The sequence below is a fragment of the Esox lucius genome, chromosome 11, assembly GCF_011004845.1.
Source record: "Esox lucius isolate fEsoLuc1 chromosome 11, fEsoLuc1.pri, whole genome shotgun sequence".
Classification (NCBI taxonomy): domain Eukaryota; kingdom Metazoa; phylum Chordata; class Actinopteri; order Esociformes; family Esocidae; genus Esox; species Esox lucius.
This window is the reverse complement of record NC_047579.1, coordinates 14,126,121-14,139,876: the sequence shown is the minus strand read 5'-3', so window position 1 is coordinate 14,139,876 and position 13,756 is coordinate 14,126,121.

Below are 13,756 nucleotides of genomic sequence, written 5' to 3'. Positions count from 1 at the left end.
GAGGCTGACGAGAGTTACTGCACACCTCGGTGCATTTTGAGGTGACATTAAAGGGCATGTCATTCTTCTCTGCTCTGTTTTGCTCCAGTTCACATTTGGTCTCTTCAGCTGACCAGGAGGCAGGACCAGGATGGAGTGCGGAGATATGTTTATCACTGTCACATTCTCTGCATTTTTGACAGACAATTTGCAGTCCTTTGCAAGGTGTCTAGTAGAAGCACAGCATCGGTAACAGATGGAGTTCTCTTTTAGAAATGCTTTCCTGTCGTCTAGGTGTTTGATCCTAAAGGTGCGACACTTAAAAAGGGGTTGGGGCTTGTTATGGATGGGGCAATGTTTATCTGGCTCGTCAGTTTTCCTTTCAGACTGGTTGTTCGGGGAGCTTGAAGCTGAGTCTGAAACCTCATTTTTCTTGACAAAGACAGACGCCTTGTTGCTGAATTTAGCTGCTCTGTCTGGCCTCTGGCTGTTTGAATAGTTGGATGATGAGAATGCAAAACCTGGGTCGTTTCTGGTTTTTGCTTGGTTACAAATGAACTGCACAAAACAGCTGAAAGGTAGAAAACCAACCTTGTAGTCCTCTTTGTATCTGGAGCCTTGTGTCACCCATCTTTCCTGCAGGTTGAAGGGGAGTTTTTCCACTATTGGGTTAACGCCCCGTGCAGTGTCGAGATATGCAAGCCCAGGCGTAAGACCACTTCACTTTGCAGACTCCACTTCAAGTAGCAGATCGCTGAGCTCTCTTACCTGACGAGGTTCTTTGTTGGTGAGGCGTGGTTAGTCTTCCAGCCTTTTCAGCAGAGAATGTTTGATGACCTCAGGGCCCCCGTAGCGTTCCTCTAGTTCCTGCCATATTATTATGACCGCATTTGCAGGGCTGGTTACATGCACTGACCTGATTCGTTTAGCCTGGGAGGATGACTCTGGGCCGAGCCATTTGACGAGAAGGTCGAGTTCCTCTCGGTGGGTCAAGTTGAGGTCACACGTGATGTTCTGGGATGAGGTTTTCCATGCCCAATCATTTTCGGGATGGTTGTCAAATTGGGTCGGCCCGGAACTCCTCATCTCTCTCCTGATCAAATAGGAGGTGAAATCAGGCATCTGAGGTGGCATGTTGGTGTGTCCTTCTGATGAGACACGAGGAGGAGGGAGTGCAGCAGGCTGCCTCTGTGTTGCACTGTTCTGCTGGCGCTCAAAGCTCATACCAGCATGTTGTGGGTAGCTGACGTGGTGACGGGGAGTTTGAGGAGACTGATGAACAGGGGGATTTGGCTCTATAGGTCCGTGCTGTGATTCAGGAAATGGTTGCTGAGCATTTAATACTCCCTGTTGCATTGGGCTCTCTCTTCTTCCCCAAAATCGTTCCAGGTCTGCTGCAGCTTCATAGACCTCTGCCTTTCTGGATGCTGCTGCTGCCTCCATCTCCAACTGCAATACCTTGGGCTCTGCTTCCACATCTGCTTTATTGAGCTCTGCTTCCACATCTGCTTTATTGGGCTCAACATGGCTGCTTCATTCTCCACATATGCGCTCTTTACTTTTAGTGCAACTGCTTTGGCCCTCGATTTAGTTGCAGCCCTGCTAGCCGATGATGTAACAGACTTGCGTGACGAAGAACAAACAGATGACCTGGTTTCTAATGTTAGGTCTGTTTTCTTTTCTTCTTTCTGAGAATGCATGTTGTCACTGAGTCTCTGACACTGACGTGGTGCACGCTGTTCTGAGGTCTTCACCCGCTGTGTTAAGTCCTATTCTGTCCTAGCAGTTGTGTCCTAACGATGCTTAGGCAGATAGCAAACAAAGCAATGAATGAAGCTGGTTTTACTTCTTTTTGAGATGGAGATTTATTGAAGAGTTCACTCCATGCATTGTTTTCTTTTGTAAAACTAAGGAATACAAACAAAAATAGATTTACCAAATAAACAAATATTCCTTTCACATTTTCATACACACATATATTAGCCTGTGCATATACACACACAGCTAACGCTAGCATAACTTACATGAGGAAAAAGAACGAGCTACGCTAACATGAAATTACATTAATAACTATTATATTATTGCATACATATTCACATAAGTGTTAATTATGATATCTGCATACAACGACCAAAAGAACGCGAACGGACGGATTGCTCCAAAGATCCGACATGTATAGAACGGCCGTACAGCAGTATTTCACCATTTGACATGTGGGAACTAAACTCATCCACTATTTAACAACAGTAACGTTCCAAACTGGGACAACTGGGTCATTATCCAAAATCAACGTGGCCCGTTTCATACAGTACAGTATAGTTTTATTTAATGCCTTATCAGCATATGTGGCTTTTTTCATGGCAAAAACGGAATTACAAATAAAGGAGTTACATTTACACAATAAAAATATAAATGTATTAATATTATACAACATTTTTAACATTAATGTCTAAAACTTTTTCTGGTAAAATCCTAAATAAATCTTAAGTGCATTTGCTGCTGTTGTTGCTGCTGATACTGCTGGAGTTTATCTGAGAATAGACATTAAAACAAGCATATGAGATATATTAGCTGATTAATTGATTGTTATGACCATGACAAGCTGTAAAGATTGCTGAAAGTGTTTGTAACTGGCTCACAGTGACTGACCTGCTGTGCTGCAACTGCTGCCAAGGCTGACTGCTGCAAGAAAATAAGAGGATGCTCACAGAGGCTGCTGCACACCAAGAGCTGCAGGTAGAGAAAATAAGATACCAGATTCAAAAAAGCATGGGAAATCATTTGAGAAAGAAACATTAATAGGGGGAAAGGATGAGGGTGGCCATGGCAGGGGTAAGAGTGAGACAGATACATCTATATAGACAGAGATGTGTGTGTGTGTGTCTAACAGTATGCAATATTATGATCATGATTTCATATATTGCATTGTGACTCATTTTCATTGATTATATGTCTAATCAAAAATCTAAATAAAGAAACTAAAATGTGTGTGTGTTCATTCTGTTGGCAACTACTAAAAAAACGGTAGTACTCCTGCCAAGTTGGGTAAGCATGGTCAGTCGAAGGCAGAAAACTTGAACTTTTCTGGCACTTTCCTCCTCCTTGCTTGTCCAGGGACCTCAGATGGAGGATCCAGGCCCACTGATGCAGCCTTCTCTGTAGCCTGTTTGTAAATGTTCTCAAACTCTTCTTCTGTTCTGCTGTAGGCCAGCCTCTTTAAAACTCCATCAACAATGCTGTATGCTGTAGCCAGGTCCATGTCTTTCTGCTGCAATGCATCAGATGCAACTGCAGTTACCTGGAAGATTGGACAGGTGATCTCTAAACACAAGAAGAACTCAAAATGTATGCTTTTTAGAAGGGTCATTGCATCACCAGCTGAGGAGTCTGGGGGATCTTGCTGTGTCATTTCCTCAAGGAACTGCATGACAGATGGGAGGACCTTCACCAGAGTTTTAAGTGCACTCTCTCTACAGGCCCACCGAGTATCTGACAGTTTCTTCAGCTCCAGTGGACGCTGATCGGGGTGCTTCCTCTTCTGCATTTCATTAAATGAGGAGTGCCGTTTTGATGACTTGGCCATAAAAGTGTAACGTTTTTCAACTAGACTGAAAACACTGGACAAAACAGATGTTTGACTTTCTGTGGGCACTTTCTACCAATACCAGATTAAGGCAGTGTGCCTGACAGTGCACATACAAGGCCTTTGGATTTTGCCTGAGGATTCTGGACTGCAGTCCCTTATAGTGCCCACTCATGTTTGCAGCCCCATCATAACCTTGACCCCAGATGTTTTTTTATTTTCAGGTCATTTTCTTCCAGTAGAGCCATGACGACCATCTCCACTTGTTGAATGCACATTGAACACCTGAATGAGTCTCTCCTTTATGTTCATGTTGTGTACATATCTCACAACAAAGGAAACCTGTTCAGTGTGGGACACATCTGTCGTTTCATCCAGAAGAATCGAATTTCTTCTCTGATGACACGTTTTACAGATATAACCAAAGCTTTGATTATGTCTTTCTGGATTCTGGAGAGGAGCGAGACAAGAGGCATTTTTTGGGTTCCCTGCTTCTCTTTTACGGCATCAAGGTGTAATTTAATTACACTGTCATACTTGCTGAACAACTCCACTAACTCCAAGAAATTCCCTTGATTTTGGCTTGATGAAGTCTCATCATCTCCCCGAAAGACATGCCCTGTCTTGCCAGGAAAAGAGTAATGGCAATCAAACCAGACAACACTTCTCTGTTCCTCTCCCTCTCTTTGTCTTTTGCAGCTTGTGACTCAAGGTCACCCACTTCAAAAGCTGCCTCCAGTATGTTTTTCTTGAAGGAGTTCCACCTCACCATACCACACATGTGAGCCTTTCATTTTTTCCAAAGCCTTCCTCCAGCGAATTAACCCTCCAGTTAGTGTGACTCTTGTATCTTTCATCATTTAAAAAAAGACGGCAGCTGAAACAAAACATGGCATCAGTGCTAGGAGAATATTCTAGCCATGGTTATTCTCATACCACTTCTTCTGAAATGACCGTCCCTCTACATTCTTTGAGAATGACAGTGCTGTCCTCATCGTACTTTATGTTGAATTGTAGGACATGCAGGGTCAGTTGGGTGTTGTAGTCCAAGTAGGTTAGAGAATAGCCCCTCTCTGGCTTCTGTCTCCTTCTCCTGGCTTGTTGTTCCCTGCACTGTTTCGGTCTCTTGTGCCTCTAGATTTCCCTCTTTCTCTCCAGTCTCTGTCTCCTGGCCTGTTGTTCCCTGTACTGTTTCTGTCTCTTGTGCCTCTAGATTTCCCTCTTTCTCTCCAGTCTCTGTCTCCTGGCTTGTTGTTCCCTGCACTGTTTCTGTCTCTTGTGCCTCTACATTTCCCTCTTTTCTCTCCAGCCTCTATCTCCATCTCATTATCTCTCTGTCCATCTAGGAACAAGGCACAATTTCAACATTAGTCTATTCTTTTAACCGTCACCTAATCAATAATACCTTCAGTATTGATACAAAACATTAAATAACTGATACACTGCAATATACTAATTATGATTACTGTTGTAGTTGATGTCTAAAATACCTTTGCAGTGTAAACAAATGGTAGGCTACATGTGTTATTCTTACCTATTGTTCTGTTCATAAACCAGCTGGATAGGGATCCACTGCCTTTTGCTGCCTCAAGCAGCTCCTTCTTTTTTTGTTTTATTCTCCTCTCTTTGCGAGGCATCTTTGCACTGAAGAACACACAAACAAAGGGACATTTTATACTTTCATACCTGAAATCTATTAGGGCCATATCTCCTTCACTCTGCACTTTGGTGTCAGGTCAGGTATATTGTTCATTTTATATTGACATTGACATTTTTACATTTATTATTTTCCAGACATATATTTGAGTTTACAGGCTATGAAGATGTTGCTGTTGTAAACACTACTGTTGCTGTTGTAGAAAAAATATATTTTTGTCATATAAAATATAATTCTATTTTAATCCTGTTCTGAATTTATAATTGTTTTGAATGATAAGGATAATAAAACAGGATTGATTGATAGGCTAAGTATAGGCTAATTCAGAGTATGAGAAAATCAGTATAAGCCTTTATCAGTGTTGTGATATTATTTTTACGTTTTTAAATAAATACTGGAATAATAATAACAGTTGAAAGTATAAATTGTTTTTAGTCAAATAACATAAAAAGACAAGACCCCTCTACGCCCATGAAACTTTTCTCCCTCAAAAAACAGCAAACTAAACGTTACATCTAGGCTACACACACACACACACACACACACACACACACACACACACACACACACACACACACACAACAGCTCCATGCTCTCTTCACGTCGTTCTTGTAAAATAATAATAATTAGTAAACATTACACACAACGCTTCGCATAGAACAGCACTTACCAGCAGCCGCGCTGTAGCCGAAGATCCTCTCCTTCTGGTAATAATGCGCATGTGCGATATTGATTTTTCTTTTGTTTTTTTTATTGAAAATATCAAAATTCACAAACAAATATTGGCTGCATGAATTTGGTTCTTCAGAATAGGATACAGAGAAGATATAGCCATAGGGAACAGCTCTTAATACAAACAGTAAATATATAGTAGTCTTAGTAACAAAAATAGAGATGGTTTTAAAAGGCAAGTGAGACATAGAAAAAAAATAATAATATATATATATATATATATATATATATATATATATATATATATATATATATATATATTTATAAATAAATAATAATAATACTAATAATAATACCATAACACAAGGGGAGAATACATTTATTGTTCAACTATTTACCTCCGTTGGAGTTGTTTCAGGGTATTATATATGTTTTGTGCTTTAGGACCTTTCAGAGTTTTTAAGGACTTCATATACAGTTTAAATTCATTTAAAAAAACAATAAATTTGGGAGATGATTTCACAGTTCTACATTTGTGAATACATTTTTTTGCTAGACATACAATTGTATTAGAACAGAGCTAATCACCCTTATTTTGCAACACTAATCCGAATGTTATGTCGTCACAGGAAATAGTGGTAGGGAATGAAGATATCTGTTGCTTAATCCATTTATGTATATCACACCAAAATGTCTGTATCACATTACATGAGAAAAACACATGGTCCGTAGTTTCGACATCATTTTCACAGAATGTACATGTATTAACATCTATACCAAAGCGAGGTCTCAGTAATTCTTTAGAGGGGTAAATGTTGTTCATTACCTTGAAATGTGTTTCTTTCACTTTAGGAGGTATAGGGAGTGTAAGATACATTGTTCTTAGTTTAGTGACTGATATTTAGGTTAAAGATATTCAATAAAACAATTCCTAATAAAGTGGTTAGTGCATTTTTTTTCCAAAACAGAGATTCCTTGAATTGATAGTGGGGCTAATTGTGGATGAATCGCATAATATTCCAAAATGTTTCTTGTTAGAGAAACAAAACCTTGGGGTAGTGCTCTATGTAATTTAGAAAAGTCTGATTTTAAGGGTTTGAAATTATGTTTGATGCAAAATTGTTCAAAAAAAAAATAATCCATCGGTATCCATTAAGTCGGCCATGGACCATATGTTTTTCCCATACCAATCTTCAAAGAAGAGAGATCTGTTGCGGTGCAAAATATATCTGTTGTTCCAGAGTATTGATGTGTGGGGTGAGAAGTTATGCAATTATAACATTTTCCAACACAAGAGTATTTGTTTGTGAAACTCTGACAATGATATAGGTAAATTGTTAACAATAAAGTCCACTCTAAGAAGAAATTCTAATCCTCCAATGTTCTTAAATAAGGTCTTTGGAATACAATACCAGAAGGAGTTGCTGTGTTTGATCCAAGATTTTAACCAATTTATTTTTAAGGTCCCATTAAGGCAGTCAAAATCAATAACTTTTAGACCTCAATCTTTTGTGTCTTTAATTATATTGCTTTTCTTCATACAATGTGGTCTGTTCCTCCAAATAAAATTTTGGTTGATTTGGTTGATAGATTTAATCAATTTGTTTGGAATGGCATTGGAATAGGCTGGGTAAATACATCTTGACAAACATTCCATCTTAGTTAGGTAAATTCGACCTAGTATTGATATGTCCCTCTGTAGCCATATATTTAGTCTTGACTTGCATTCTTTAATTTTACCGCTAGGTTATAGGACACAACTACTAATATCTCGGTATAATCCACCAACACATTCTCTAAATTTGATTCCAAATCCAAAGTGTTTGAGCGCCGAAAGAATAAATGGATGCTCCACGGAGTCGAATACTTTATAGAAGTCTAAAAAAAGAAGGAAACCATCAACCTCTATTTGGCTTCTATACTTGATGATGTCCATTACCAACCTTATATTGTTATGGATCGATCTTCCTTTTAAGAACCCTGATTGTGTATCTGCAATAAGATCTGAAATCCCTGTTTGAAGACGAGAAGCAAAGATGTAAGTTAGGAGTTTGTAGTCTGAATTTCTGAGTGTAATGGGTCTTCTGTTATCTATAATTCTGGGATCCTTCCCAGGTTTTGGAATTGAGATGATAACTCCATGTCTCATTGTTGGTGGAAGCACACATGTTTCAAATATTTCGGTAAAGACTTGTAGCAGCAGGTCTCTTAAATCTACCCAAAAATGTCTGTAAAAATCACCTGTGAGACCGTCGGACCCGGGGGCTTTGTTAAGAGAAAGACGACCAATTACTGCATCAAGTTCTGTAATTGTTATTTGACTATCACATGTTTGTTCAAGGCCATCCTCTATTCTTGGAATATGTTTTGCTATAACCTTTAAAAAATTCTGACAGTCCACGCTGGAAAATTTTGAGCTATAGAGCTGGCTATAGAATTTCCAGATTTCTGAAGAGATCAATTTTTCATCTGTGACTTCATTATCATCAACCATCAGGGATCTGATGCTATTTTTTTCCTGTCTTCTTTTTTCAAGACCACAGAAATACGCAGAATTTCTTTCCCCCTCCTCTATCCATTTAGCTCTGGATCTCACAAAGACCCCATGGGCCTTACGACTATAAAAGTCATCTAATTTAGGTTGGAGGTTTAATATCATCTGTCTATCATCTTCAGTTGGGTTTGGCCTATTGCAGTACATATTCAACTGATTAATAATGTCTAGTTCTTTTTTTTCACTATCTTTTTTAATTATTTTACTGAATAATTTGGTAAATTGGCGTATTTTATATTTTAAGAATTCCCACTTTTTGGTAGCAGTTGTTAGCTCCTCAGAATTGGCATATTCTTTAATTAATAATTAGATTTTCTGGCAGTTATTTTTGAGCAGGCTGGAGTTGAACTTCCAGTATGTGTGTGAGTGAACATTGTTGTCACTGGGTTTGATCTGTAGTAAAATAACACTATGATCTGTTAGTGGTGCAGCAGACATATCAGAGCTAATATTATAAACTAGCAAATGATTCGGAATTAACCAGTGATCAATTCTGGATTTATAATCGTGGCTTGAGCTAAACCAGGAGTATTTATACATTTATAAAGTCTCCAAATATCAACCAAATTTAGTTTTTCGCAAAAGCTTGTGAATATGGTGTTCGGATGACTTGCAGAGTATCTGTAAGGGTATTTATCAAAAAAATCATCATGAACTAGGTTTAGGTCTCCACCAATGATGTTATCAGTTGAGTGTGTCAATTTGAGGTTGTCTAAATGTAAATCAATTTGTTCAAGTAGGTTTCGGTTTTCTCTACTGATATTATAACCATAAATGTTGACCAAGATTAATTTCAGACCTTCTATGTTTATAATAAGAATCAGCCAATGACTAAATTCATCTGCCATACAGGACACAATATGACCTTTGAAATTATTTAGGAGGATGGCGACACCTGCTGACCTTGAAGTGCCATGGCTAAAGTAAGCTTCGTTTCCCCATTGTTTAGACCAAAATACAACATCATCAACCTTAGAATGAGTTTCCTGCAAAAAAATTATATTTGACTTCTTCCCTTTACAAAATAAAATAATACTTTTTCTTTTTGTCATGTCTCTTAAACCCCTTGCATTAACAGAAATTAGAGAAATGTTACTCTTTAAACTGAACATAGAAGAAAAAACTAATAAATAACATGAATAAACAATAAACAACAATGGATTGCTGAACTAAGCCTTCTCAAAACAACAGTAGATGTTTCCTATCAGGAATATATAATAGTAACAAAACCTCGAGAATACGTTTTCATTCAAACTTACTCGTTTTCACAATTCAAAAACCCCGGATAGTTGTGTCTATGGTGAGACTCTTTGTCCATTAATGAAAGCATGGGGGCGCCGGAACACTGTCTTTAGACCTGCCTTCCTTGCTTGTTCAACTTTCGGCCACACAGCCATCCGTGCCACTCTGTCTTCCTTGGTGAGGTCTTCTGAGAAGCGGATGTTGAGATCCTTGCAGACGGGGTGAAGTTTGGTGACCCGCCAGAGTTCGTCCCTGAAGTGGCGTCCTGTGAATTGCATAATAATCTGTCGAGGGCGGTTGGTGTTACTCTGCCCCAGTCGATGCACCGAATCCAGGATGAAATCCATCTTCTCCCTCCACTGTGGCACAATCTTTCCGATGATATCAGAGAGAATCTGTCGTGTGTTTTCATCTTTTCCCTCTTGTAAGCCATTCACTCGCAGGTTCCATCTTCTTTTATAACGCTCCAGCTCCACAGCCCTTTTTTCCACTTCTACTGCTCTTTTCACCAGATCTGTGTTCTCCTCTTTTAATTGTTTCACCTGGACGTGCAGTGTTTGGCACTGTTCTTTACAATCTTTGATCTCGGCAGAGTTAAAATCTACCGCTTTCGCGATGTTGGCTATGGTCAGCGTGTTCTGCTTTAGCTCTGCTTTGAAGTCCTGCATCATGTTTTGAAGAGTGCCGATAGCAGCCAGGATCGCAGCGTTAGAGGCGTCCACCTCATGGGCTCCAGCAGTCACGACATCGTCTGGTTTTGACTTTTTCTGTGGTGCTGATGGTTTGGAAGGAGATGTTAAGGTGTTTTTGGTTCCTCTGATATTAGTGTCCATCCTTTCTGGACCACCATAGTCGTGTTCTTGGAGAGCCTTCAGTTTGGCATTAGCTTTTGTGCTAGCCATGTTATGGCAATATCGTATTCCAGGAGGTGCTCCGGGTCACTCACACGTTATTGAATTATTATAATAAGTTTCTTACAACTTAACATTTGATATTTCCGTGTTTTTGTTGAATTAAAAGTTCATTCCGTTGATTTTTCAAGGCTTTGCTACTCAGAGCTATTCACATTGCGTCCAGTCTCTCCGTCCTTCTTGAGCCACCCTCGCGATATTGAAAAACTTGCGTGCGGCAAATCGTCCCGGTCTGGATGAGGTCGTCAGGTGAAAGGTCATCATGTGGTTCATTTTATTTACTTATAAATTATTATTCATTAATTTTACTAATAGTTAGATTTGGGCAGGCCTTCACAAAAGGGCCTTTAATTACATTATTATTATTTTTTTGCCTAGACAAAAGGGCACTTTGGGCAAAGGGGCAGGTGCTCAATCATTTATAGTAAATAGTGGTGGGAAGAACCAGTGATGGGATGTGGCATGCCAAAGTGGGTGCTGTCTTCCTTGTCTTCTCCTCCTTTTTTCAGCCATGGTAGTTTAACTCTGAGCTTGTTGAGCTTGGTCTTTTCAATATTCTTTTGTGTGGGTTCACACAGCCTTCCATCATTGGGAAAGAAGAAGGTCTGCTCAGTTCTGTTGTTTGTGTGACGAGCCACCCGTCCAGCAATGTCTGATATGTAGACATTAGGTCTGAGTTTAAAACTCAATAGGGCGTCTGTGTGATCTCTTGAAGACTCTTGCCACCAAAGTGTTGAAGAGTAGTAAATTGGTAAATGCACCAGTCATTTCTTACTAGAAGTTAGTCATCTGACCTCCAGTTTTCATGAGTTTGACAAACATCTTGGGATATATGTCCTTGTAGTGCATTAGCTTTCTCAGTCGGTTAATTACATCCTCTCTGGTTCCTTCAGATGAAACCCCCAGTTCCTCACACGCAGAACTAAGTTCTGTCTTGCTCTACTGTAAGAAGTATGGATTATATTACAACATTTCACAACAACTGTCCAATATTTTTATTGAATCATTTTCAATCATGTAGTTTGCTTTCTATTTCAAGGAATTTTTCTTTTTCTTCTGTAATAGCTCCAGAATAATGTCCTCATTCACTGATGCTGAAGTGGTGGGTGTTTTCTGATGGCTCACTTTTCTTGAAAACCCTTTAAAAGCTCAGTTTTTGGAAGCACATTGCTAGCTCTTGTCTGTGCACGCATCTAGGGTGCAAAATCTGAGTAAGACAACTGATTAGAGAAGGGATTGGGTGATCTTGTAACGAGGACGAGCGTGGATGACGTGGTATTCGGCATGTGTCATCGCCGGCCATCTAGTCACGCCGCTCCTCCTCCCACGGCACTGTCATGTCTTGTTATTGCACACACCTGGTGTCCATTCCCTCATTAGGTTGCCTATATTAGTTCCTGTGTTTCTGGGCGTCTTTGTGAGGTATTGTTCTATGTCTGGTGTTGTACAAGAAAGCTTTGCACGCTTGTTGTTTAAGTATTAATATACTAAGTTACGTTAACCACCTCCCAGCATTTGACTCCTTTCTCCATTCTACGCAATACCACAACGACACCCATTCTGACAGATCTTGTACCAGAATGTGAAGTACAATGACACGTGTTAAAAACACATCTGAGAACAAGGATATGTGTTGTAATATTGAATTGAAACAAAAATGTATTTACACTGGTTTTACCGCTGCAAATTCCTGTTGCTATGATCTCCTTCTCAAGTGTTTGCCATGTCCTTCTGTATGTCAACACACAGGTCCTCAGGTTTTGTGTCTTTTTTTTTTTCCAGTCGCTTCAGGAGGTTTACTGCAAATTACACACCAAAGTCACAAGTTTTCTTAATTAACAAAAATAACTCAATAATATTATTAAAATGCAGATACATTAAAGAAAATAATATTCAACACAAATATAAATCAGATTTTCAGAGTTTCCTATTGGCATCCTCCTCCGTCACTGCTGGGTGGTGTCCACACTGCCAACAGAAAAACTCATACCCAGAATCTGTCACTGCTAGGTAATGGAAACACCTTCCAGAATATCCACGGTCCGCATGGGAAACAGGGTAAAGTAGAAGGTACCTTCTAGACTAGCCTTTTTGTCCAACTCAAGACACTCTTCACCTCGGGCTTTAGACACTAAACCTTTGTTGACCATTTCTTCCAGTGTACACTTGTTCAACAAAGCTGGGGTTGGATGGATGGTTGCATTCTGAACCCGGCAGAGGTGTATACGTTCCTTTCCAGGTTGACCACTCCGTTCAGCGATAGACATAATTTCGCTACATGTGTCCACCTCACAGGCTATTGTCTGGTTGAATGTTGACTTACAGACATGAATTGGTACTCTTTGACCTCTGCGATCCTTTGCTGTAAAGTACACACCTTTTTTCTGTTCAATGCAAAAAATGGGTTCTGTGGTAATACCATGAATGTTGACCTGGTGTCTTCACTGATTGCTCTCCAAGGTGAATGTTTTTTTGCTTGGTATGCAGCTAAGTTCACTTGCTTTAGAAGTGTCATCGTTGCCTGTACACCTTTTTTTGGAAGCTATACAAAATAAGAATATACAATTATTCAACTTTTACAAAGTGAACCAACACACTCACTTTTTTTTGTCTTTTTTTGTGCAGGGCCAATGTGTCTTTTATCTGTGGTGATTTTAGTGTACTTTATTTCACTGTAACCTGTGTGTCAATGTAAATATATTACATAATTTAGCAGAATTGTGTGTAATCAATCATTAGTTAGAATTTTGATTTACCATGGTTTTGAAGATGGATTTCAGACCAGTTGGACAATGACAGTGATCTGTCTGTTTACAGTTGCACCGACTGCTGAATTTATTTAAAATGTTAAAACTATTTTTTTTTTCAATAAGGAAAAAGGGTTTCAATTAGAATTTTTATTATTGTTATTGAATTACACCGAGAGCTTTACCGGTCAATCTACGTTCCTACTCTCACCTATGGTCATGAGCTTTGGGTCATGACCGAAAGGACAAGATCCCGGATACAGGCGGCCGAAATGAGCTTTCTCCGCAGGGTGGCTGGGCGATCCCTTAGAGATAGGGTGAGAAGCTCGGTCACCCGGGAGGAGCTCAGAGTAGAGCCGCTGCTCCTCCACATCGAGAGGGGTCAGCTGAGGTGGCTTGGGCATCTGTTTC